The 26,364-nt window shown below is 41.1% G+C and overlaps 1 protein-coding gene across 6 annotated transcripts in view; it reads left to right on the top strand.

Moving 5' to 3' along the window:
* Positions 1-26,364, top strand: part of gulp1b (GULP PTB domain containing engulfment adaptor 1b) — a 377,446-nt gene that overhangs the window by 92,773 nt on the left and 258,309 nt on the right. For 5 of the 6 annotated variants that reach the window (XM_080198840.1, XM_080198845.1, XM_080198841.1 and 2 more), the window contains one exon: positions 18,949-19,087. The exons of the other annotated variant lie outside the window; for it this stretch is intronic. The gene's annotated coding sequence lies outside the window, so the exon portion shown is untranslated. The remainder of the gene's footprint in view (positions 1-18,948; positions 19,088-26,364) is intronic. 6 annotated transcript variants of the gene reach the window in all.

Below are 26,364 nucleotides of genomic sequence, written 5' to 3'. Positions count from 1 at the left end.
CAGTGGAATCAACTTCCCTGCTTCTATCTTATTTATTCCCTTCATAATCTTATGTTTCTATAAGATCTCCCCTAATTCTTAAGAATTCCAGTGAGTATAGCCCCAGCCTACTCATCCTCTCCTTATAAGCCAACCCTCTCAACTCCAGAATTAACCACGTGAATCTCCTCTGCACCTCCTCCAGTGCCAGTATATCCCTTCCCAAGTAAGGAGACCAAAACTCTACACTATTCCAGGTGTGGCCTCACCAGCACCCTATACAGCTGCAACATAACCTAGCTATTTTTAAAACTCCATCCCTGTAGCAATGAAGGACAAAATTCCATTTGGCTGCTTAATTACCTGCTGCACCTGCAAACCAACTCCTTTTGATTCTTGCACAAGGACACTCAGGTCCCTCTGCACAGCAGCGTGCTGCAATTTTTTACCATTTAAATAATAGCCCATTTTGCTGTTATTCCTAGCAAAATGGATGATCTCACACGTACTAACATTGTACTCCATCTGCCAGACTCTCACCCACTCACTTAGACTGTCTGTATTCCTTTGCAGACTTTCAACGTCCTCTGTACACTTTGCTGTGCCACTCATCTTAATGTCACCTGTGAATTTTGGCGCACTACACTTCCAAATCCAAATCATCCATGTAAATCGTAAGTAATTGCACCCAACACTGAACCCTGAGGCACACCACCAGTAACTGATTGCCAACCAGAAAAACACCCATTTGCCCCCACTATTGTCTTTGTTAGTTAATCAGTCCTCTATCCATGCTAATACATTACCCATAAAACCGTGCACCTTTATCTTATGCAGCAGTCTTTGGTGTGGCACCATGTCAAATGCCTTCTGAAAATTAGATATACCATAGCCACAGGTTCCCCATTGATCACTGCACATATAATGTTACATAAGAACATAAGAAATAGGAGCAGGAGTAGGCCGTCTCGCCCTTCGAGCCTGCCCCGCCATTCAATAAGATCATGGCTGATCTGTCGTGGCTCAGTTCCACATTCCCGCCCTCTCCCCATAACCCTTAATCCCCTCGCTTATCAAAAACCTATCAACCTGCGTCTTAAAAATATTTAGCGAGGTAGCCTCCACCACCTCAACGGGCAGAGAATTCCAGAGATTCACCACCCTTTGAGTGAAGAAGTTCCTCCTCAACTCCATTCTAAACCGCCCCCCCTTTATCTTGAGGCTGTGCCCCCTAGTCCTACTGTCCTTTCTGAGCGGGAAGAGTCTCTCCACCTCTATCCTATCCATCCCATTCATCATCTTATATGTCTCAATGAGATCTCCCCTCATTCTTCTAAACTCTAACGAGTACAAGCCTAGTTTATTCAGCCTCTCCTCATAGCTCAACCCCCTCAACTCCGGTATCAGCCTAGTAAACCTCCTCTGCACTCCCTCCAAGGGCCAAAATATCCTTGCGTAAGTGCGGCGACCAAAACTGCACACAGTACTCCAGCTGTGGCCTCACCAATGCCCTATACAGCCGCAGCAAGACCTCCCTACTTTTATATTCAATCCCCCTCGCTATGAAGGCCAGTATCCCATTAGCCTTCCTGACCACCTGCTGCATCTGCAGGCTGGGTTTTTGCGACTCATGCGCAAGGACCCCGAGGTCCCTCTGCATCGTCGCCTGCTGCAGTTTTTCGCCACGTAAATAATAGTCCTTCCTACCATTATTCCTACCAAAGTTCTCAATGAATTCCACCAAATTAGTCAAACATGACCTGCCTTTCATGAACCCATGTTGCGTCTTACCAATGGGACAATTTATAGCTAGATGTCTCGCTATTTCTTCCTTGATGATAGCTTAACTTCTGTAGTAGGGAAAATTCTTGAATCTAACAGGCCTATAGTTACCTGTCTTTTGTTTACCTCCTTTTTTAAACAGTGGCATCACATTTGCTGTTTTCCAATCTGTGGGAACCACCCCAGAGTCCAACAAATTTTGGTAAATTACTACTAGTTCATTTGCTATCTCCCCCACCATCTCTTTTAATACCCTGGGATGCGTTCCATCAGAACCAGGAGACTTGTCTACCTTTTTAGTCCCGTTAGCTTGCCCAACACTACCTCTTTTGTGATAATAGTTTCTAGGTCCTCACCTGCCATAGCCTTTCTGTCATCAATTTTTGGCATGTTATTTGTGTCTTTCACTGTGAAGACTGACACAAAACAACTGTTCAATGCCTCAGCTATTTTCCAGTTATTATATTCCACTTCTCATTCTCTAAAGGACCAATGTTTACTTTAGCCACTCTTTATTGTTTTATATATTTGTAGAAACTTTTGCTTTTTTTTATATTCTGAGCTAGCTTACTCTCATAATCCATCTTCCTTTTCTTCTCGGTTTTCTTGTGGTTTTCTGTTGAACTTCAAAGATTTCCCAATCCTCTAATTTCCCACTAATCTTTGCCACTTTGAATGCGCTTTCTTTCAATTTGATACTCTCCTTTATTTCCTTAGATATCCATAGTTGATTATCTCTTTTTTTTTCTGCAGTCCTTCTTTATCACTGGTATACAATTTTGCTGAGCACTGTGAAAGAACACTTTGAAAGTCCTCCACAGTTCCTCAATTGTTCCACCATAAAGTCTTTGCTCCCAGCCTACCTTAGCCAACTCCCCCCTCATTCCTTTGTATTCTCCTCTGTTTAAGCACAAGATACTGGTATTGGATTTTACCTTCTCACATTCCATCTGTATTTTAAATTCAACCATACTGTGATTGCTTCTTTCGAGAGCATCCCTGACTCTAAGATCATTAATTTTTCCTGTTTCATTACACAGGACCAGATCTAGGATAGCTTGCTCCCTCCTAGGTTCCCTTGTTGCCTCCATTTCCAACCAGGTTGGGAGGCTTGCTGTCAGGCAGGTCGCAGTCAAGAAATTGAGAACAGGGAGGGAGTGATTGAAGACCCTATTTGGGAGAAGGGTCAGTTCCGTTGGGAAAGCAGGGGTGGTGAGAATATGTTGGAAGGTTCAGCATGGGAAGAGATTTGAGGTTGTGGGAGAAGAGATTAGACGGGCCAGTGATGGGAGGAAATCTAAAGGGTCTCAAAGAGGAGATGGAAAGTTTGGTATTAGTGAAAGATTAGAAGGAATTGGAAGGGTCTGATGAATGGGTGAAGATCTGAAAGGCTGGTGCCTGATTGCACGAGTGCATGAAGTAGGTAAATTGGATCTACTGGAAAGGCACTTAACTCTTGGCTCCAGTAATCAGCACCTTCTAGTCATCCATTTCCAGAGGCCTGAGAAAACTGGTTGGTCAGGTTTAATTTAAAAACTCGTATAATAATTAAAAATGTAATCCTCCTCTTAAGTGTTTGGTGCAGCTGAGAGTTGCAGTTTGGAGCTTGTATGGTTTGACACTTAGAGAGAGACTTCGGGAACAGTTTGGGGCAGAGAAGTGATGGTAGGTCATTGGTTTTATGCTGGAGTGTGTTAGGGCTTAGTAGACTAGAGTTTGGATAAATCCAGGGACTATGCCAACTTTGTGAAGTTACCTGCCTGCAAAAGAACTTTCAAGTGTGCTGGTAATTACAGGTTGTAAAGCAACTTTGTGAATCTCATAGATCGTAGGCTCAGGAAAAGAGGTGGAATCATCGGGAAGTGAGCAGTTATTAAGGAAATCTGAGTTGGAGCAGCTTATAAGGGATTTTGGAGACTAGATCTTCAAGTGTGAAGTGTTGTGGTAATGTGGTGTTGTGTGGTGGACAAAGTTTTAAGGGGGTACTATGAATCTCAATGTCTGGGTGGGTTGCTGAGAATTCCGTAGGATCTGTCGTGATGGCCTTGGCTGTTTAATATGCAGTATGGTATGTTCTCCTAGGGTTTGCTTCTTAATTCATATTTACCTCATGTTAATTTTGAATGTTAGAATTGTAAGCTGCATGTTGTAGATTATTTTACATTTTTCTAACTTTGCATAGTCAAGTTCATTTTGTTTATGTAAAATTATGAAATATTGTGGTTTCATTCTGTGTATCAGGGATTTCAGAGTTTCTGTTTTAAGATTGTCCCAATCCATTATGTTTTTAAAAGCTTTTTTGGATGTGCTCCCACGTCCTTTTCAGTAATGCATTCTGATCCTGATTTTTCTTTTCCTTTCCTTCCCTTCCCCTTTTCTATATGTTCTAACTACAGTGTTCAAGATTGGCCAGAATTCCTCCACCTCCAGTCTCATGGCACATTTTCCCCAGCCAATATGGTGTGCCATTAGCCACTGGTAGGATTTTTTAGCCACGATGCTGTCTGTGGGCTTTTGTGTGGCTCACCCGCCTTGCCATCAGGGAAGCTGCCGGTGGTAATGGTGAAAAATCCCACCCACTGTTCGCACTTCTGGAATGTATTTTCAAGCCTAAGATCCCAACTTATTACTTTTAAACCCTGAAATATTTGTAAATACAGAGAGCAAAAGTGTAATGAAGAAAAAGTCAGAGGAATTTCAAGACCAAATAGAAAATTTATGGAATCCAGCCCCTGTTCCAATTGATGTAAACATGGGCCATGCCTCCTGCCCTATAGCAAAATCAAGGCATAAGCCTTACTTCAGTGATCCTCATGTAATCAAGGGTGCTAATAGACAAGCAGGAGGAAAAAGTTGTTTGGTATCCTTGAAAGTGGATACATCGAGCCCAAATGAAATGCATCTCAGGTTGCATTGTGAGCAAACGAACAAATAGTTGATGTTTTGATCATTATCTCCAAACTTTTCTGGCAACAGATATGATGCCAGGGGACTGGAAGACTGCTGATATCGTACCATTGTTTAAAAAGGAAGTTGGAGTATATACAGAGAAGTCATCCTAACCTCAGCGGTGGCAAAATTACTAAAATACATTCTGAGACAGTATAAATTGTCATTGAGAAAGATACAGATTATCAAGATCACAGATTAGCCAAGAAATCTAGAAATTCAGAAACTGATAACTGCAGAATTGTGAACAATGCGGGATCAAACTTGAGGAATACTGTCCTCCAATAATGATGTTAACGTGGCATGGTCAATCTTTAAATCAGCAGCCCTGGGAGGTGCTACAATTGTCTTGGGAACACAAAAAAGAAACCACTGTGATTTGTTCAGTTAAAATAATGGCCAGATTAAGGAACTGCTGGGATCTGTAGTTTCAAAGCTTATATTTTCATTTTTGTGATAGACCCAAACTGAATAGGAAAACTGACTCTCCCAGTTTCTAAGAGAACAAAAACTAAAACTGTGATTGCAAACCAGAACTTCTAGGGAGCCTGATTTGACCCTAGTTGAAAGATATGAAAGGACACTGATCAATCCTAGCTCAGTAGAAATTGGTGGCTGTAGTGGTGCAGTACAGGCAAGTTGAAGAAGACGTAAGCTGAGAACAAGCAAATACACAGTTGCTGCAACTGTTTCTGTTAATTGAAGGTATCATTGCTGGATCTACACCATCCATACTGAGTTGAGGAGGTTCTGCAGATGTTGCAGATACAAAGAAAAAGGACAAAAATCTATGTGTGACAACCACAGGAATCTCTCTGCCTGTGATAGCTGAGAAGATTCTAGCAAAAAATCTACAGGGAGGCAGGACGTGGACAGCCGGAGAAGCAAAGTGGGTTCAGAAAAGGCAGAGACATTTGCGATATGATTTTCACTCTTTGTTTGTGGCTTTACTCGATATTTGCCAATGTGATGCAATTCTGGCCTTTGGCACAATAAATAGAGAGGCCTTGTGGAAAATCTTAGCCAAATTTGGATACCCTAATAGAGCCATAAATCATAATTTCAAGATGGAATGACACACACAGTTGCTGATTGTGGTGAATACACTGGCCCTTTGACAGTATGAAGCAGAGATGTGTCATATTCTTTGCTGCCATCCTTTTTGAAAATTTTAATGGAAAAGTAGGACAATGTATTCAATTCACAGCAGTTGGCAACCTCCTCTTCATCTCAGGTATCAGAGATGATGGTAGTGGAATTGCTGTTTGCAAATGACCGTGCTTTCATGTTCCACTGTGAGCATGGCCTTCAACAGATGGTGGACTGTTTTCCAAAAGTGGCTGCCTATGGGCAGCTTAAGGAAAACAGTGATACTCCACAACCATCACCAGGATCTGTTTATGCACTGTTATGATAACAATCAGAAACATAGCTTTGAAGGCTGCATGGAACTTTTCATATCTTGGATATGTAATCTCCAGAAATGTCTGCATTGACAGTGAATTGCCAGAGCAAGCTCTGCATTTATCTATTTATGAAGTAACTATGAAGGAAATGAGGTGTCAAATGTGTAACAAAACTTGCTGTATATAGAACAGTGGTAATACCTGCCCTCTTCCATGCCTGTGAAACACTGTTTATCTACTTCAGATATATGAATCAGTTGGACAGGTTCCAGAAAAAATGCATTTGAAACATTATGGGCATCAAATGGTAGGACAAAATGTCCAACACTGAGGTACGTCAAAGAGCAGGAATGTCAGAAGTTGGAAGCACTTGTCATCAGAGTTCGGCTCAAATGGATGGGCATGTAAAATGCATGTATGATAGAATAGAATTGTTGATTTTGAGTTATTCCAGCACTACTTTGTTTAATATTTAAAAGCCCCACAAGCCTGACTCCTAATTTTAAATTTTATTGTAATGTTATTTATAACATGTCACAAATTTCACTATGTCACTCTAAGAAATCAGCAACATGTATCAAGAAAATGAAATAGTTCCTTCATGGTACCAATAAACATTGTGAGAACGACTTTCATTTGAATACAACCTCTTCAACAGAACAGATACCACACCCTGAAAGCATTGTTCAGGCCATATATGTATTTGTTTGACTTCCATAGTTTTCCTCCTGTAAATGCTGTCTCTTTGGATAAAATCTGAAACATTTATCCCCAAAGAGTATTGTGCCAGGTGAATGCATATTAATTGATCTACATTCCTATGGGTATGTGTCCAAAAAGGTTTTTTGTGTCTAAAATAGTTTTCAAGGCGCTTCTCAAGATGTTGGAAACTTCACTTTACCATCACTAACCCGGCCCCTTTTAAACTGCTCTGGCAATTCACTTTGCTTTAGGCTTGTAAGTCTCATTTACAAGGACCTTTTCTTTTATCACCAATCCGCATATTTTTATCTGGTATCTCAAAATAAATTACAAAGCCTCTTCTACTATTTAAATTTATTTTGCTTTCCCTCTTTTTGGATAATGCACGTGCTTATCGGCAGCCACCAAAATGTCACGTCCTGAGGCATTCAACTGGTTCTGTTGAACAACTGTTCCCTAACCTTTGTTTCAGTGTCTAATCTAAGCTGCGGCTCCTACTTGCACTTTTTCTGTTGGAATTGCTGTTGTGCAATTTTCCTCTTACACTATTGGAGGATCTTTGTAATGAAGGACTGTATCACAGTGTCAGAGAGGAAGTTTGATGAGGACTTGTCTGTTGAGGTAGTATGGGCGGAGATTAGACTCCTGTTGGGAGTCTTTTATAGACCTCCTAAAAGTTCTAGAGAGGTTGAGGAAAGGATTGCGGAGACGATCCTGGATAGGAGTGGAAGTAATAGGGTAATTGTTATGGGGGACTTTAACTTTACTAATATTGATTGGAATTGCTATAGCTCTAGCTCGTTAGAGGGGTCAGTTTTTGTACAAAGCGTGCAGGAGGGTTTTTTGACTCAGTATGTAGATAGGCCAACTAGAGGTGAGGCTATATTGGATTTGGTGCTGGGAAATGAGCCAGACCAGGTGCTAGACTTGGAAGTTGGGGTGCATTTTGGTGATAGTGACCACAATTTGGTTACGTTCACCTTAGTGATGGAAAGGGATAGGCATGAACCTCGGGCCAGTAGTTTTAGCTGGGGGAAGGGTAATTATGAGGCTGTTAGGAGAGAATTAGGAAGCATAGGTTGGACTAGGAGATTACAGGGACTGGGAACGTCCGAAATGTGGAGTTTTTTCAAGGAGCAGCTACTGCGAGTCTGTGATAGGTATGTCCCTGTCAGGCAAGGAGGAATTGGTAGGGCTAGGGAACCGTGGTGCACTAAAAAGTTGATTCGTTGGTTAAAAACAAAAAAGGAGGCTTATGTTCGGATGAGACTTGAGGGCTCGGGTAGTGCATTAGAAAACTTTAGATTGGCTAGGAGGGAGTTGAAGAGTGAGTTAAGAAGGGCTAAAGGACATGAGAAGACTTTGGCTGATAGGATTAAGGAGAATCCTAAGGCGTTCTATAGGTATGTCAAGAACAGAAGGTTGGTTAGGGCAAGATTAGGGCCAGTTATAGACAGCAGAGGGAAGTTATGTGTGGAACTGGAAGAGATTGGAGAGGCATTGAACCAATATTTCTCTTCGGTGTTCACGCAGAGGGACAAGAATATAGCTGAGGAGGACACTGGGTTGCAGGGGAGTAGAATAGGCAGTATTACAGTTGATAAGGAGGATGTGCTGGATATTCTTGAGGGATTGAAAATAGATAAATCCCCTGGTCCGGATGGGATTTACCCTAGGATTCTCTGGGAGGCAAGAGAAGTGATTGCAGAGCCTCTGGCTCTGATCTTCAGGTCGTCGTTGGCCTCTGGTATAGTACCGGAAGATTGGAGGTTAGCGAATGTTGTCCCATTGTTTAAGAAGGGGAACAGAGACTTCCCTGGGAATTATAGACTGGTGAGTCTCACTTCTGTTGTGGGCAAGGTTTTAGAAAAAATTATTAGGGATAGGATTTATAGTTATTTGGAGAGTAATGAATTGATTGGAGATAGTCAGCATGGTTTTGTAGCGGGTAGGTCGTGCCTTACTAACCTTATTGAGTTTTTTGAAAAAGTGACCAAAGAGGTGGATGGGGGTAAGGCAGTTGACGTGGTATATATGGATTTTAGTAAGGCGTTTGATAAGGTTCACCATGGTAGGCTTCTGCAGAAAATGCAGATGTATGGGATTGAGGGTAATCTAGGAAATTGGATCAGGAATTGGCTAGCAGATAGGAGACAGAGGGTGGTGGTTGATGGTAAATATTCGTCAAGGAGTTCGGTTACGAGTGGTGTGCCTCAGGGATCTGTTTTGGGGCCACTGCTGTTTGTAATTTTTATTAATGATCTGGATGAGGGTATAGTTGGGTGGATTAGTAAATTTGCTGATGACACCAAAGTCGGAGGTGTGGTAGATTGTGAGGAAGGGTGTCATAGTTTGCAGGAAGACTTGGACAGGTTGCAGAGCTGGGCCGAGAGGTGGCGGATGGAGTTTAATGCAGAGAAGTGTGAGGTAATTCACTTTGGTAGGAATAACAGATGTGTTGAGTATAGGGCTAACGGGAGGACTTTGAATAGTGTGGATGAACAGAGGGATCTAGGTGTATGTGTACATAGATCCCTGAAAGTTGGGAATCAAGTAGATAGGGTTGTTAAGAAGGCATACGGTGTCTTGGCGTTTATTGGTAGGGGGATTGAATTTAGGAGTTGCAGCGTCATGTTGCAACTGTACACGACTCTGGTGCGGCCGCACTTGGAGTACTGTGTGCAGTTCTGGTCCCCACATTACAGGAAGGATGTGGAGGCTTTGGAGAGGGTGCAGAGGAGGTTTACCAGGATGTTGCCTGGTATGGAGGGGAGGTCCTATGAGGAGAGACTGAGGGATTTGGGGTTGTTTTCGCTGGAAAGAAGGCGGCTAAGAGGGGATCTTATTGAAACATATAAGATGATTAGAGGTTTAGATAGGGTGGACAGTGATAGCCTTTTTCCTCGGATGGAGAAAGCTAGCATGAGGGGGCATGGCTTTAAATAAAGGGGGGGTAGTTATAGGACGGATGTCAGGGGTAGGTTCTTTACCCAGCGGGTGGTGAGGGATTGGAATGCCCTGCCTGCTGCGGTTGTAAATGCGCCTAGTTTGGGGGCGTTTAAGAGATCCGTGGATAGGTTTATGGACGAAAAGGGATTGGTTTAGGTTAGTGGGTCATTGTTTTTTAACTGGTCGGCGCAACATCGTGGGCCGAAGGTCCTGTTCTGTGCTGTAATGTTCTATGTTCTATGAAGGAGTCATTTCCAGACTAACTAACTGTACGTTCTTACACTCTCCACTCACCACTCTTTAACCCTATTCTGCCAATGCATGGCAATCCTTTGCTTGTTGGCTGTCATCCTGAATAATCAACCAATATTTAAATATGTCAGTTGCTTTCCCTGCACATCCCATGATTGTTACATCCTTCAGTCACTTGGTATGTCAATTGAGTCCTCATTATGGGCAATTGGCCTTTGGACCTATTGCCTTACCAGGGTCTTTCCATTACCCTATGACGCTTTTATAGTATATTAAATCTTGTCAAGTGAATTCTGTCTCAAATGTTCTTGTACGATGCTGCAATAGTCTCTAAATTTTCTCTGGGAGACTTGGTGAAAGCTTGTTTCTCTGCAGTTACAGCACTCAAATGTGCAGCAACAATGGAACTAATTGTAGTATCTTCTAGAACAGGAAGACTAACCAGGAACATGAGACTATTTGAGATTTAACAGACTAATCTCCAACCATGTACAGTGAATTATTTGCATGAATTTTCTGCAACATTTCATTGATAGCCATATGATTCCTTTCACAGAGTTCATTGCTGCAAGGCTTCCTAGCTGCAATATTCCTGACCATTTGTTCTGATCAGTTTCGGAGATAATGTCTCTCTCCTCTCTCTCCTCTCTCTCCTCTCTCTCCTCTCTCTTCTCTCCCTCCCCCTCCTCCCCCTGCCTCCCCCAACCACCATTTCTCATTTGACTGCAACAAGTCTTCTGAATAAAATGATTTGCATGTCAATTCAGTGAGCGTTTTAACTGTTTTATTTGCTATAGCTGCAAAAGACACAATCAGCTGGATTTTCTTGAGTTTTTTGAGAAGAAAATAGTATTGATTGTACTCAACTCTTAAGTAAAATAGTAAAAATGCTCAAATATTCACATGCACACATCTGAAGAAAATACACACACACGCACACACACACACACACACAACCACACGCGCGCACACGTTAGTGAGAGGGTAGATTAAGCAGTTTAAAGTCCAATCAAATTAAAGAGACATATGGATCCTGGACTTTTGTTAGTTTCAGGCCGAGCTGGAGATCCTGCCGGGTTCAGTGTTGAGACAGTGAATATGTTGATGGTCGACTTATTCTCTTGCTGTGGAGACAGGAGCTGCTGGATTGAGTTATTTTTAAAATGTCTTTCTGTAGCGTGTGATTGTCAAACAGCAGACAGAGTTTACATTTGTAGAAATAGATAACAAGAGAGATAGAGTGCCACACAGGGATCTTGCTTCTTCAGCATCACATTTGCTAGTGCTCTGGAAACAAGAGCTTAAACACAAAAGGTTAGTTGGCTTGTCATGTAACCCTACCTTTCCAACTGCCCAGTGGCCCAAATGCAGAAAATGGAGCATAATCAAAATTCCAGTTAATCCCCAATTAACTAGTGTAATGAATTATACTATTAAATTGCCACAGATTTAACATCCACTGGGTTTCTGCAAGTATCAATACTGGGTCCCTTGCTGTTTGCAGTACATATCAATGATTTAAACAAATAGGGAAAATGAATAAACAATCAATGGTAAGATTCTGAGATGTGTAGTGGAACAGGAGGACCTTGGCATACATATTCACAGTCACTGATAGTTACATCTCAGGCAGATAAGGTGGCCAGGAAGGCATGTGTGATACGTTCCTTTATTGGCTGAGACCTGGAGTTTAAAAGTAGGGAAATTATGCTAGAATTGTGTAAAAAATGCGGTCTTGGTTGGTGGATTCCAGTTGCTGGTTTACGTGGTTGGATTATGTCTGGAAATTTCCTTTCACAATCAAAGTCCCATTGTCCAAGTGATGATGATTTTTCCTCAGCCAGTTGAATATCTAGGCAATGTTCTGTATACTTTCTTAATGAAATGGGCCCCAATTCATACACCTTCAAGGCAATAGTTTCTACTGGGGCTTTGCAGGTTGTTTTTGTTTCAATGGTTTTGTAATATTGGCGATACAGTGATGTAGAAATCCATCCATCTTTTGACCATAATTTCAAGTCGTTAAAGTATGACATTATTCTTTTTAAAAATTCAATTAGTGGTTTCCAGCCGGTGAATTCAAAGCCCTTTTTTCATGAAGCATAGCTTCACAACACTATGATCATACTTGTAAGCCTGTTTTAGCACTCGATATTGGCACTATCAATCTCAATCCGTGCTGGTGTCCCATCTCTGGTCCCTATTGATTTTCTCCATGATTTTATATATAATAATTCTTTTGTCCTTAGTATGTATTTCTACGGAAAGTTTAAACCTAGTCACTGGGTCTATAAAATGTAGAATGAAACATTTTTGGCTTTATCGTGTACCTTTAGATCCATAACAACCACCTTGTTAAAATCATGTGCCTATAGAAGGCTTATGATATGATGTCATGCTGCCCTCCCATACTCTATATCAATTTCATACTTCTATTAGACTTTTATAATCTTCATCAGTTACATCTGCCTTTTGAATAGGATTTTTCATCTTTGACAAGTAGGGCGAGCAAATTGTTGTGTAATTTTAAGACAATTTTTTCTCTCAGATTTTCATCCCATGATTTCATTAATGCATCAAGTTTTGTTAAGGTGATATAATAATGTCCTTGATGGTGAATTATAGATCCTAACTTTCCGAAAGGTAATTTCCTTATCATAGTCCATGCTAAATTTGTGCATTTTTCATAGAAGGTTTACTCAACAGTTTAGGTAACTGGAGACCAAATCTGAGAATGAAATAGGTATAACCGTATTTATCTCACTCAGAATTACATCAATTTTTTATAAAATGGCTTGTTGCAACAGTTTTACATGGAATCGTAATTCTTTTTAGCAACCTCAATATGTTGTCATCACTGCAACTAAACCAATTTTTTTTCTATATCCCTTAATCATTTGTCAATCTGCACCAACTAGTGAATCTATATCACATTTTATTCTGTGTACTATTGAAACGTATGCACCATTCAATACTGCACAATTAAAGGAGTCTGCGACCAATGTATTCGCCCCAGGACTAATTCTTTCTGATCAATATAATTTGTTTCACTTCATCATTACCTTCATGCTGCTCTTCAGAATTCTCTGTCATGTGTCGTTTTGAGGACCCTTCTCTCCACTTTGGGCTGTTCACCAAGTCATCATACTTGAGTCACACCGCAATTATTAACTGTTCATTGGACATTTCTTGGATTTATTTGCTTGTTGTTGCTGTTGCAATTCATCTTCATTTAATAACCATCACCTTTTAGGCAACTCCCTTCATCTACCATGTTATATTCCAGAATGCCAGTTGATAAAGAATAGAACTGTGTCAATTTTTTACTGCTTTTATTATCATTTATTTACTTCTTTACGCTATATAATCATACTTCTCCTTAAGCACCAAACTTGGAGCATAATCAAAATTCCAGCTAATCTCCAATTAACTAGTGTAATGAATTATACTATTAAATTGCTATAGATTTAACATCCACTGGGTTTCTGCAAGTATCAATACTGGGCCCCTTGCTGTTTGCAGTACATGTCAATGATTTATACAAATAGGGAAAAGGAATAAACAATCAATGGTAAGATTCTGAGATGTGTAGTGGAACAGGGGGACCTTGGCATACATATTCACAGTCACTGATAGTTACATCTCGGGCAGATAAGGTGGCCAGGAAGGCATGTGTGATACGTTCCTTTATAGGCTGAGACCTGGAGTTTGAAAGTAGGGAAATTTATGCTAGAATTGTGTAAAACACTAGTTAGACTGCAGCTAGACTTTTGCATACAGTTTTAGTCACCATGTCTCAGGAAAGATGTGATCACATAAAAGACAGTACAGAAGAAATTGATAATGTTGCCAGAAAGGGAAAATTATAGCTATGAGGATAAATGGATGGGCTAGGGTTGTTTTCTTTGGCACACAAGAGGCTGAGAGTAAATATAATTAAATTCTGTGTCCCATGTCCAATGGACAGGAAGGACCTACAAGTGTTCACAAGGAGAGAAATATTTAGGTACAAATTTAAATGAATTGGCAGTCTAAGTAAAGGGGTGTTAAGGAGCAATTTTTTTTTTCTTTCACCCAGTGTGTAGTGGGAATCTGGAACTCTGAAAATGTGGTAGAAATCTCATTGCATTGTAAAAAGTACTTGGATGTACACAGAACAATAGACCAAGAGCTGGCATATGATTAGTTTTTTAATTTTACTAAAAGCTTTTAGCATTGAATGGACATTTCCCCTTTCTTTTTTTGATGCTAATATGTTGCTTCACATTTCTTCACATTAGGTATCACTTGACATCGATCTAATGCAAACCTACCTTCCTCCGTCTGAGGTTGTATACTGTCCTCTTTGCCACTAGCTGTACTCCTTACTTATGCATTTTCTGCAAATACTGATCATACCAAGAGAGAGAGAAAATGGTTTTTACATTGATTTCTACTGGATGCTGATGAAGAAGTAACAACAAACTTGTTACTTATTCTTTCAAAAACCCCTTGTATATATTGACAAATTGCCTTCTTCCAGTGCCTCTATTATTTTTAAAATATGGCAACTTGAACAGCATGCAGTCTCTACATGTGTGAAGTAACTCCTCCCAAGACCGGTGCCCCTTTACAAATTTAGATTTATTGACATAGCCAGCAACACTTAGACATGTACTTCCTTGTACAGAGTATAAACTCGGAGTGCCAGTAGCTCTGATGCTCCACATTATGTACACATGCAGTGCTCCCTGATCGGACAAACCATTACTACCTTAATCTGGGAGCTCGTATTGTAAGAGGTCCACATCATGGGTCTCATTAGAGTCATTACTGTGTGGTCGAACCAAGAGTTGATATAGGTTTAGCAGAATTTCCCTAGTTTATTTCTAGAGGGATAATATTGAAAAGCCCAGTGCTTGTTTCTATTTAAAGGCCTTGTTAATCTATTGCATAATCTTTAGTGATTGGTATATTTGTACTCCAAGATCTCTTTGTTCCTCCACCCAACCTTCCACTAATAAGTGCCCTCCATGTTCTTCCTGCCAAAATGTATAACCTCACGTTTATATGATAAACTCCATTTGCCCCCCTTCTGCAAGTTTCTTAATACTCTCCAGTAATTAGTTGCAATCCCCTGTGTTGACTTTCCCATTACCCCCAACCTCAAATTTTGTCATCTGCAAATTTAAAACTTGTATTTTTGATTTTAAAGTCCAAATCTTCAGTGTAAATTGTGAACAGCACTGGTCCCAACACTGTTGCTTGTGGAGCACCACTTCCCACCTTTGGCCATTCTCAATAACCCTTGACTCAATCCTTGTTTTTTTTTGCCTCAAAGTCAACTAGTGATCCGTTTTGCCACTTGGGAACTGCCTCCACAGTCTCTAACCTTATTTATCAATTATGGGCACCTTATCAAAGATCTTTTAAACATTTGGAAATTATCTGTTAATTCATCAATTAGATCGCCTGAGGTGAAAAAAAAATACATTAGTACCTTATATCTTGCTTTATAAGATGCATGGGATCCACAGTGGCTTGGCCATAGAAGTCAGAGTAGTGGTGGAAGTGTTTTTCTGGGTGGAGGTTCACGACTAGTAGTGTTCCTCAGAGTTCTGTACTCGGACCTTTTGCTGTTTGTGATGTATATGAATGAATGTATGTGGATAAAAATGTAGATGGATGGATTAGTAAATTTGCTGGTGATGCAAAGATAGGTGGCGTTGTGAATAGTGTAGGTTGTCAAAGGATACAACAGGATATGGATGTTGCAGATATGGGTGGAGAAATGGCAGATGGAGTTTAAGGCAAGTGTGAGTGCCTTGCACTTTGGGAGATCAAATGTTAAGAGTAAGTATACAGGTAATGGCAGGACCCTGAATAGCATTGATGTACAGAGGGACCTTGGGACTCAAGTCCATAGCTCCCTGAAAGTGGCCCCACAAGTAGATATGGTGGTAAAGAAGGCGTATGACATGCTTGATTTTATTGCCTGGGTATTAAGTACAAGAGTCGGGATGTCATGTTGCAGTTTTATAAACCTTTGGTTAGGCCGCACTTAGAGTACTGCATTTAGTTCTGGTCACCATGTTACAGGAAGGATGTGCAGACTTTGGAGAGGGTTCAGAGAAGGTTTACCAGAATGCTGCCTGGATTAGAGAGCATGAGTTTTAAGGAGAAGATAGACAAACTAGGGTTGTTTCCTCAGGAGTGACAGAGGCTGAGGGGAGACCTGATACAAGTTTTTATAAAATTATGAGAGGTGTATATAGGACAGTTGGAATCATTTTTCCAGAGTTGAAATGCCTAATACTAGGGGGTGTGCACTTCAGAAGAGGGGGGGTGGGACGCAATTCAATGGAGATGTGAGGGGTAAGTTTTCTAACATAGAGAATGGTAGGGGACTAAAATGCACTGCTAGGGGTGGTGGTGGAGACAAATATGATAGGGATGTTTAAGGGGCTTTTAGATAAGCACATGAATATGCAAGGAATAGAGGGATATGAACCAAAGGCAAGCAGAAGGGACTAGTTTAATATGGTTTCATGTTCAGAACAACATCATGGGCCAAAGGGCCTGTTCCTGTGGTGTACTGTATTATGTTCAATATCAATAACAATTGGGTGTCTCAGAAGAAGAATGCAGGAGCTTCCCTTACTATAAGAAGTGGAAGGAATTTCAAAGGCAATGACTTACTTTTGAAGATCAGATTTGTTTCAGCCCTACTGGTTATGTTGGCTCAGGCGCAATGAGAATGTTCCCACTGTTATTTAAATATTGCCATGGGATCTTTTGCATCCACTTGAAAAGACAGCTGGGGCCTTGGCTTAACATCTTCTCTGAATGCTGTCACTTTTGACAGTTCAACAATCTCTCCACTGCACTGAAGTGTCAATCAGGATTACACACTCAGGTCTCTGGAATAGGACTTGAACCCACAAGCCACTGAGTCAGAGCTGATTCTTAGTTTCAGCCAAAGACAGTTGAATGCAATGGAGCACATTTACTGCATTTTGACCTGAATTAGATATAATCATGTGTAATACATGTTGGTTGGAAATTGTTCAAGATCCATTGTCAAACTTGCTGAAGAACTGGACTTTATTCACAGAATCCCTACTGAAAGCGGCCATTTGGCTCAGCAAGTCTGCATTAACTCTCCAAAAGGGCATCTTATGCAGCACCATCTCCTTAACCCTGTGCATTTACCATGGTTAATCCATCTGACCACAACTTTGGATAATACAGGGCAATTTAGCATGGCTAATCCACCTAACACTGCATGTTTTTGGACTGTGAGAGGAAGCCAGAGCACCCGGAGAAAATCTGTACAGGTACCTAGAACATGCACAAACTCCACACAGGCAGTCACCCAAGGGAGAATTGAGCCCAGGCCTCCGGTGCTGCGAGACAGCAGTGCTAAACTCTGTGCCACCGTGTTGCCCTTTACAAACTCTAGGTTTGAGACTTCGACTGGAACACTCCGGCCTCATCCATGGCTGAGATTCTCTGATTCTGCTGCAGTCAGTGGCGTTTTAACTGAGTGCCAGATTCTCCATTCCCAATGATGGTGGTGGTGGGGCATATGAGATCGAAGAATCCTGATCTTCATCTCTTGGAAGATATAGGAATTGGGCTGAAAAACTATTATCAACAGATAATAGTCACCTACTAGGCCATAAATTCTGTACAAAAGGAAGAGATTTCTATTCAGAAATGACCTGCTGATGTGCTTTTAATGACTTAATTGAGGGAGGAAGGTTGGTGAAGGTACAAGGAGAACTTTCATCTGTTCTTCAAAAATTGCTGTGAGATTTCTTTCACTCCTGTTTTAAAGACCAATGGAATATTAGCTTAATATTTCATATGCAAAAGAACAACCCCTTTATAATTCTTTTGTATAGCATTGAATATTCGGGTTAAGATTATATGTTTGAGTATTGGAGTGGGTTCTATAACATTAACCATATAGTAACTTTATATTGAAGTCAGTGGTTCTTTTATTATCTTTGTGCATAGTTATTTATGTTAAGTTCAGTGATGCGCCATTGTTGAATGGGCAGCAAAGTTGATACTGGAAATTAAATTTCAGTCGTGAATTAAATGAATTAAAAATTTAGAAAAACTGAGGTCAATATCAATCTTTCCCACTTCTTTGCATACCAAACAACATGCAAAAGTTACTAATTTTGCACCAAATTGCCTGAAATGAGTCCAGTGCTTTACTGGCTGTGGACAATTTTCCAGCAGCTTGGGCCATTGCTATAAACAAATATCAGGATCCTTGGCTATGCCATTGATGGGACGAAATTTAGTTTAAGAGCCTTTCAGCAACATTGTTTAGCAATGAGTGCAACAATGTTGTCTTAAAAATCTGTTTTTCTTTCAATCTTTTCTCTCTCATCCTTTCTGTTTTTTCCTTTATCTTTTTTTTTCTCTCCACCTTGTATCTCTCTCTCTCTCCGCACTTTCATTTCCTTGCTGGGATTAATGGAACTCGCACCTGAGATGCAGCGAGCACAATTTCATCATGTTGATGAGAGCTGCAAAAAGAAGAGACGAGCAGTTGTTAATTCTAGGACTAACAGTCGTGTTGTGGGCATCGTTGATTGCATTGCTAGGCTTAAGGAGCAATTTAGAGTCTCTTTTCTGCTGCCAGACAAAAGGAAACAAATGAAGTAAATGATAGTGTTGACAGACATTATGTAATGAGATACACACAGAGCTAATTACTGATCTGCATTGGACATTTTCATTTATTGTGTTTCAATATGGAAATCCTCAGTGAAATGTTTCTTATGACTGCATGCCGGCTGCCTGTTTTGATAGCTGAATTTGTGGAATATTAATTGTGACTACATGCTCAGCGGCCAGTGAGGAAAACTGATTCTCATCATCATTTGCAGCCCAAGCCATTGGTTACTGAACTATTTTGCATTTATTCCAGCTGCTGATGGTGTTCAGATGAAAGATGGACAGCCGATCACTCCAAAGGGAAAGGATTGTTGTGGAATGAGAGTCTCCTTTCTTCAGCTGAAGAGTGGGTAGCTTGAAGAAAAATTGAAGATTGCTTCTAATAAATTCAGGTGAGGCTCTCTGAAAGGATGGAGGCATGATGATGGACAAGCTATGTCTGTTCTGCTGCAGGGCCAGACTCTCTGTTATGAAGAAAAGTGGCATTCACAGAAGCTTTATCTAACTTAGCTGACTAGTGATTTCAGGATAATTTGGTTTAGACCCAGGAACTGAAATGAGGTTAGAATCTTTGGTATTTCAAAGAGAATTTCCACTCTTCAGGGAGCATTTAATGGGTTGCACAATTTATTTTATCTTTATAATGAAAAACCATTTGGGGTCAGTTCAATGAAATAACCTTTCAGACCAATTGTAATTTATTTTGATATTACCTCAGTGGAATGAAGATGTATTCCTATACAAGCAGATTGGCCTCCACTCAGGCCGGTGGGCTGTTTTGTTTCCTGTGTAGGTGTTCGGGAAGCAAAAAATTAAGTGCGAGCAACGCAAAAAGAAAAATGAATATATGAGCCTTGCCGAACTTAAGTTCCTGTAAATGTAGGCATTTGTTGAAATGAAGTTTTGCTCTTATTTCTCTTGAGTCCTATATCTGTGGACTAAATGAGAATTTACTTCCTTACTCTGACAGTTTCAGGTCAAAAAAAACTGAGTAGAATTGCAAAAATACTTTATTGTCGTACAGTTCTGCAACGACATAAAAACTTACACAATGAAAGATGAATGGTAACATCAGTCACATCCATATTGAGTTTTTATTCTTGTTGGATTGCAGTGGTCAAGTCTTGACAGCTACTCTCTTTATAGATGGCATGATGGTTGGTAAGATTACTCATGTAATTTAGTAGCTTGGATTCATTATGTAGCATTCACCATTTGTCAATGGTTTTATTATCTGCAGCTGAATTGTAATATTAATTAACTTGGGGAGCACTACATTGTAATAAAATGGGTGATCATATGAGAGCATGTTCCCATCTTCAGGCCATCTTTCTTGTGGATGAAATCAACTATCAGAATAATCTTAATCATCGTGCTGTCTATATATCTTGATAATTGAATCTAAATTTGAGCTTTGAAGGAAATGTAACCATTAAAATAATTCCTAAAATGATTGTTTTTAAAACTAAAGAAAACAGTGACCCTTTCTCACTTTTGGACTCCCACTGAGCAAAACTTAGATGTCTCTTAATATAATGAAAGCAAAATACAGCAGGAAATCTGAAATAAAAACAGAAAATTCTGATGAACTCAGCAGGTTTGGCAGCCTAAGTCATAATTCAGTTTTGCAGTAGTATTTTGTTTCAGTGGAATTGCTACATTATCTGTTTTCCAACAAAATGTTTCTTCACTTCTGCTTGGTGAGGTCTTGGTTAGCGCCTCGACACATCCCTTGTGTTTGCGCACGCATTTACTTCTACCTTTTCAGAAGTGTGTCTATTTCTCTTTACTTTTCATTACGTTAGCTTCTCTGTCCTTCGTAGCTTCCATACAGCATTTGCCTTCTAGATTTTGACCCTACACATTGCCCCACCAGCCATCTTATGTTCTTTGTTTTCTGGATTCAGTCACCTCAATCACATCCCCTCATTGTCGCTTCTGGATTTTTTTCTCCTATTCATGCACTTTATTATGCAACCAAAGCAGCATTGAAAGTTTCCCAGTCGTTGCATATTTACACAATAATTTATATGTACTGCTCCCTATTGTTCAATGTGCAACCACACTGCATCTGCTGATGTGTTGTCTTCACTAAACATTTGTGATCTGCCTACCTGCATGTTGATGGTATTTAACACCTTGTTACCTTCTCAACAGCATTTCTGGCTTTGACCTTCTTCACCGCAAATGTTATCACATACTATGTTAGCACAGACTTCAGAAATGTTGTTTTTTGTATTAACTTTTACGATTATCTGAGTTCTGTACTGTACTCATACCACTAAATTAACAATCCAGTGACTTGAGCTACTAATGTCAAACAAATCTGGAAGTTTCAACTGGTATCAGTAAAACACGAAATGACCATGAAGCTTGAGGTTAATGTAAAGGCCACATAAGTTTGATTACATCCTTTCATGGAAGGAAACTTACTATCCTTAGATTTGGCCTAATATGTGACTCCAGGCCCAAAACAATGTTGTTGCCCCTTATCTGCCTTCTGAAGAGTCTAGCCAATCCCTCTATTGTATCAGACTAAGAGTATACAGCAAATGCGAGTGACATTCCAATCCTGAGAATGACTCAAAAGACCATAAGAAATAGGAACAGGAGTGGATGGTTAAGCCTCTCCAGCCAGCTTTGCCATTCAATAGGATCATGGCTTTATGGAACCTACGAAGTACGGAGAAGGTAATGTAATGAAAAGAGAAATAGACACACTTCTGAAAGGGTAGAAGTAAATGTGTGTACAAACACAAGGGATGTGACCAGACACTAACCAAGATCTCACCAAGCAGAGGTGAAGAAACATTTTGTTGGAAAACAGATAATGTAACAACTCCATTGAAACAAAATACTATTGCAAAACTGAATTATGACTTATGCTGTCAGACCTGCTGACCTGTGAACATTCTTCACAGCCACTTTCTTACCCTTTCCCTGTAACTCTTGATTCCCTTGCTGATCAAAAATCTATCTATCTCAGCCTTAAATGTACACAAGGGAGCTATCCCTGCAGCTCTCTGTGGAAACAAGTTCCAAAAACTCTCAACTATCTGAGAGAAGAAATTGGTCCTTGTCTCAGTCTTAAATTGGTGCCCCTTTATTCTGAGACCATACCCTCTGGTCCTAGACTCTTCCATAAAGGGGAAGATCCTCTCAACATTTACCCTGTCAAGCTCCTTAAGAATCCTACATGTTTCAATGAGATCACCCTCATCCTTCTAAATTCCAATCAGTAGAATCCCAAACTGTTTAACCTTTTCTCATAAGATAATCCCTCCATACTGAGATCATCCGAGTGAACCTTCTCTGCACTGCCTACAATGAAACAATATCTTTCAATAAGGGGACCAAAATTGTTCATTGTACTCCCAATTTGGTCTCACCAGTACCTTGTATAGTTTCAGCAAGACTTCCCTACTCTTATACTCCAACCCCTTTGAAATAAGTGTTAACATTCCACTGGCCATCCTGATTACATGCTGTACCTATGTGTTGGCTTGTTGTGTTTCATGCACCAAAATTCCTAAACCCCTTTATGTTGCAGCTCTCTGTAATTTTTTCTGTATTTAAATAATACTCTCTTTTGTCCTCCTGTTCAAAGTGAGCACACTTTCCCATATTGTACTCCATTTTCCAAATTTTTGCCCACTTATTTAAGGTATCCATATCTCTTGGTAAATGTATCTCCTATCTTTGTGTATGTTTCTTTATTCACATTCCAGCCTGTTGCCTTCATATTTTCCACTTGCCTTTCACTTGCCGTTCATCAACGTTCTCTTTATTCTACCCCAGTAGCAACATCGTTTGATTCCCCTGCTGCAGAACTGGTGTGCTATCTGGTCCTTCCATCCAAATTCCATACTAGCTTTTAAGATATGTGATGTCCCAATATCTGTGAAGGTGACTGCAAGTGATAGGGTGAGTGAGATAAATGCGAAGTGATGCATTTTGATAGACTGACCCAGGGCATGACTTACTCAGTTAATGGTAGGGCGTTGGGGAGAGTTACAGAACAAAGAGATCTGGGGGTGCGTGTTCATAACTCCTTGAAAGTGGAGTCACAAGTGGACAGACTGGTGAAGAAGGCATTCGGCATGCTTGGTTTCATTGGTCAGAACATTGAATACAGGAGTTGGGACATCTTGAAATTGTACAAGACAATGGTAAGGCCACACTTGGAATACTATGTACAGTTCTGGTCACATTTTAGAAAGAATATTATTAAACTGGAAAGAGTGCAGAAAATATTTACTAGGATGCTACCGGGACCTGATGGTCTGTCATTATAAGGAGAGGCTGGATAGACTGGGACTTTTTTCTCTGGAATCTAGAAGGCTGAGGGGTGATCTTTGTAGAGGTCTATAAAATAATGAGGGGCACAGATCAGCTAAATAGTCAATACCTTTTCCCAAAGGTAGGGGAGTCTAAAACTAGGTTTAAGATGAGAGAAGAGAGATACAAAAGTGTTCAGAAAGACAATTGTTTCACACACAAGTTGGTGAGTGTCTGGAACAAATTGGCAGAGGTAGTAGTAGAGGCAGGTACAATTTTGTCTTTTAAGAAGTATTTAGACAATTACATGGGTAAAATGAGTATAGAGGGATATGGACCAAATGCAGGCAATTGGGATTAGTTTAGGGATTTTAAAAAGGCAGCATGGGTAAGATGGGCCAAAGGGCCTGATTCCATGCTGAATCCTCAATGACTCTGAGTGGTAATGCTGATTCTTTCAGGCTATTTTCCTCTTCTGGCTCCTTGACTTGCCTGCAGATCCTAACAATCTGAAAGTACGAAAGCAGGGCGTATAGGGGTGAGGGAAGGTGGATGGGAAAGTAATCAGAAGGACCAAGGTCATTCACTCTGCAAAGGTTATTGGAGAAGGTGTGTCAGCAGCAACTAACTGTCATCCAGGATGACTTTTGCTGCATCAGATGTCACTTACTCTAGCACTCCTGTTTATTATTCTAAAGACCATGCTGGATGTAGATGACTTGGTCGTCCGGATTTCTCAATTATTGGTGAGATTTCCCTGAAAGGGAGTGGGCAGAAGTCATTGATTGCTGTTGGGTGTGTTCGGGGGGGGCTGTTATAGCTGAGTTGCTGGAGGCTGTGGAAGATACTTTTGTGGCTGTCTGCTGCAAAGGTATGTATGCATGAGGTTCAGAATCAGGATGCGAGGAGTGAGTCCTGTGTCTTGGGCAATGCTGCTGGGTGAGTGATAGTGGTCTGATGCCCTAAGCAGGATGAGAGATGGGTGTGGGATGTGATGTGCGGATGCACTCACAACTTGACAACCCAAGTGAGCTCATTTGGGTATTGTCACCAGGTCCATGGTATCACACGCTAGACATTCACTACACTTGCCTCATGTTCCCATTCTCTTCTTGGGATTACTCTGGGAGACTTAACTTGCCATGAATGTGGAGATGCCGGCATTGGATTGGGGTAAGCACAGTAAGAAGTTGCACACCACCAGGTTAAAGTCCAACAGGTTTATTTGGTAGCACAAGCCACAAGCTTTCAGAGTGCCCCTCCTTCATCAGGCGAGTGGGAGATATGTTCACAAACAGGGCATATAAAGACACAAACTCAATTTACAAAATGATGGTTGGAATGCAAGTCTTTACAGAGTAATCAAGTCTTAACGGTACAGACAATGTGAGTAGAGAGAGGGTTAAGCACAGGTTAAAGAGATGTGTATTGTCTCCAGCCAGGACAGTTAATGAAATTTTGCAAGCCAGGCATTGACGTGTGTCGTGAAGGCCGCCTTGGAGAAAGCTTACCTGAAGATTAGAGGCTGAATGCCCGTGACCGCTGAAGTGTTCCCCAGCAGGAAGCGAACACTCCTGCCTGGTGATGGTCGAGTGGTGTTCATTCATCCATTGTTGTAGCGTCTGTATGGTCTCCCCAATGTACCATGCCTCGGGACATCCTTTCCTGCAGCGTATCAGGTAGACAACGCTGGCCGAGTTGCAAGAGAATGTACTGTGTATCTGGTGAATGGTGTTCTCATGTGAGATGATGGCATCCATGTCGATGATCTGGCACGTCTTGCAGAGGTTGCTGTGGCAGGATTGTGTGGTGTTGTAGTCACTATTCTCCTGAAGGCTGGGTAGTTTGCTGCAGACAGTGATCTGTTTGAGGTTGTGCGGCTGTTTGAAGGCAAGAAGTGAGAGTGTAGGGATGGCCCTGGCGAGATGTTCATCTTCATTGATGACATGTTGAAGGCTCTGGAGAAAATGTCATAGCTTCTCCGCTCTGGGGAATTACTGGACAACGAAGGGTACTCTGTCCACCGTGTCCCGTGTTTGTCTTATGAGGAGGTCGGTGCGTTTTTCACTGTGGCATGTCAGAACTGTTGATCAATGAGTTGAGTGCCATATCCTATTCTTAATGTGGGCATCTTTCAGTGTCTGGAGGTGTCTCTTGTGACCCTCCTCATCTGAGCAAATTTGTGTTGACAGAGAGCTTGTCTGTAGGGATTGGCTACTCTAATGTGTTTACAGTGGAAGCTGGAGAAGTGGAGTATCATGAGATTATCATGGTACAGTGAAGTACTGAGGTGACCGTCCTTGATGGAGATGTGTGTGTCCAAGAATGCAACCAATTCCAGAGAGTAACCTGTGGTGAGTCTGATGGTGGGATGGAACTTGTTGATGTCATCGATGTTTCTAGTGTATAGTATTGGTTGGAAGTCCTGTGTAGTGAAAAGGTCTTTTTCAAACGTGTGCATGAAGATGTTGACATATTGAGGTGTGAATTTGATCCCTGTGGCTGTTCCATGTGTCTGGATGAAGAACTGGTTGTTGAAGGTGAAGGTCTTGTGGTCCAGGATGAAGCGGATGAGTTGTAAAATTGCATCTGGAGATTAGCAGTTGTTGGTGTTGGGTACTGAGGCAGCAATGCCATCATTGTAGGGGTTGCTGGTGTAGAATGCCGAGACATCCATTGTGACAAGAGTGCTCCTGGTTCAACTACTTCATGTTTCTGGAGGAAGTCTGTAGTGTCATGACAAAAGCTGGGGGTTCTTTGTACATTGGGTTTCAGGATGTCCTCGATGTAGCCAGAGTGTTTCTCGCACAGGGTCGCATTGCCCAATACGATGGGACAGCCAGGTGTGTTGGTCTTATGTATCTTCGGGAGGCAGTGGAGATCTCCAACGTGGGGAGTACGTGGAATGAGAGCATGGAGGGTGCTCTGAAGGTCCGGGTTAAAGGTCTTGATCAGTCAGTTGAGTTGATGGGTGTGCTCTTTGGTCAGATCTGCGGTAACTGTCTGTAGTGTTCCTCATTGTTCAGTTGTCAGTATACTTCTTTGCAGTAATCCGTTCTGTTCCGTATGATAGTGGCCCCATCCTTTGTCATCAAACCAGCAGACAATGTTGTGATTGGTCTTGAGAGCACGGATGGCACTGCGTTGTGCTTGGGTGACGTTAGGGACTGTCTTGTGAGTGTGGCTGATGAATTTGGCATTAACGCACCTCCTGATGGCTTGGACATGTCGAGTTGAGGGCAGCGGTTTTCCGGAGGAGTCCAATTTAACTCTTACTTCTTCGGTTGCTGCAACACAGATCTCTAAATCGGTTGCTGTGGTTCATTGGCTGTTGCAAAACCTCACTGACTGTCCTGGCTGGAGACAATACACGTCTCCTTAATCTGTGCTT

Source organism: Carcharhinus amblyrhynchos, chromosome 11 (genome assembly GCF_965287045.1).
Source record: "Carcharhinus amblyrhynchos chromosome 11, sCarAmb.v2.hapA, whole genome shotgun sequence".
Lineage (NCBI taxonomy): Eukaryota > Metazoa > Chordata > Chondrichthyes > Carcharhiniformes > Carcharhinidae > Carcharhinus > Carcharhinus amblyrhynchos.
The sequence above is the reverse complement of the archived record's forward strand: the minus strand, read 5'-3'. Positions and strand labels throughout refer to the sequence as shown.